Source organism: Hemiscyllium ocellatum (assembly GCF_020745735.1).
Source record: "Hemiscyllium ocellatum isolate sHemOce1 chromosome 15 unlocalized genomic scaffold, sHemOce1.pat.X.cur. SUPER_15_unloc_12, whole genome shotgun sequence".
Taxonomy (NCBI): domain Eukaryota; kingdom Metazoa; phylum Chordata; class Chondrichthyes; order Orectolobiformes; family Hemiscylliidae; genus Hemiscyllium; species Hemiscyllium ocellatum.
Window position 1 is genome coordinate 37,501 of NW_026867448.1, and position 2,039 is coordinate 39,539.

Here is a 2,039-nt window from a genome sequence, read left to right on the forward strand (position 1 = left end):
GTAACCACTGACACTTAGAATATTTTTGAAGCAGTACAAATCAGTAACCAGCGACACTTAGAATATTTTTGAAGCAGTACAAATCAGTAACCAGCGACACTTAGAATATTTTTGGAGCAGTACAAATCAGTAACCAGCGACACTTAGAATATTTTTGAAGCAGTACAAATCAGTAACCAGCGACACTTAGAATATTTTTGGAGCAGTACAAATCAGTAACCAGCGACACTTAGAATATTTTTGAAGCAGTACAAATCAGTAACCACTGACACTTAGAATATTTTTGAAGCAGTACAAATCAGTAACCAGCGACACTTAGAATATTTTTGAAGCAGTACAAATCAGTAACCACTGACACTTAGAATATTTTTGAAGCAGTACAAATCAGTAACCAGCGACACTTAGAATATTTTTGGAGCAGTACAAATCAGTAACCACGACACTTAGAATATTTTTGAAGCAGTACAGATCAGTAACCGGCGACACTTAGAATATTTTTGAAGCAGTACAAATCAGTAACCACGACACTTAGAATATTTTTGAAGCAGTACAAATCAGTAACCACGACACTTAGAATATTTTTGACGCAGTACAAATCAGTAACCAGCGACACTTAGAATATTGTTGAAGCAGTACAAATCAGTAACCACGACACTTAGAATATTTTTGAAGCAGTACAAATCAGTAACCAGCGACACTTAGAATATTTTTGAAGCAGTACAAATCAGTAACCAGCGACACTTAGAATATTTTTGAAGCAGTACAAATCAGTAACCACTGACACTTAGAATATTTTTGAAGCAGTACAAATCAGTAACCAGCGACACTTAGAATATTTTTGAAGCAGTACAAATCAGTAACCACGACACTTAGAATATTTTTGGAGCAGTACAAATCAGTAACCAGCGACACTTAGAATATTTTTGAAGCAGTACAAATCAGTAACCACTGACACTTAGAATATTTTTGAAGCAGTACAAATCAGTAACCAGCGACACTTAGAATATTTTTGAAGCAGTACAAATCAGTAACCACTGACACTTAGAATATTTTTGAAGCAGTACAAATCAGTAACCGCTGACACTTAGAATATTTTTGAAGCAGTACAAATCAGTAACCGCTGACACTTAGAATATTTTTGAAGCAGTACAAATCAGTAACCAGCGACACTTAGAATATTTTTGGAGCAGTACAAATCAGTAACCAGCCCCACTTAGAATATTTTTGAGCAGTACAAATCAGTAACCAGCGACACTTAGAATATTTTTGAAGCAGTACAAATCAGTAACCACGACACTTAGAATATTTTTGAAGCAGTACAAATCAGTAACCAGCGACACTTAGAATATTTTTGAAGCAGTACAAATCAGTAACCAGCGACACTTAGAATATTTTTGGAGCAGTACAAATCAGTAACCAGCGACACTTAGAATATTTTTGAAGCAGTACAAATCAGTAACCAGCGACACTTAGAATATTTTTGGAGCAGTACAAATCAGTAACCAGCGACACTTAGAATATTTTTGAAGCAGTACAAATCAGTAACCAGCGACACTTAGAATATTTTTGAAGCAGTACAAATCAGTAACCAGCGACACTTAGAATATTTTTGAAGCAGTACAAATCAGTAACCACTGACACTTAGAATATTTTTGAAGCAGTACAAATCAGTAACCAGCGACACTTAGAATATTTTTGGAGCAGTACAAATCAGTAACCACTGACACTTAGAATATTTTTGAAGCAGTACAAATCAGTAACCAGCGACACTTAGAATATTTTTGGAGCAGTACAAATCAGTAACCACTGACACTTAGAATATTTTTGAGTCAGTACAAATCAGTAACCAGCGACACTTAGAATATTTTTCAGTCAGTACAAATCAGTAACCAGCGACACTTAGAATATTTTTGAGTCAGTACAAATCAGTAACCAGTGACACTTAGAATATTTTTGGAGCAGTACAAATCAGTAACCAGCGACACTTAGAATATTTTTGAAGCAGTACAAATCAGTAACCAAGTGCATTTTTGAATTGG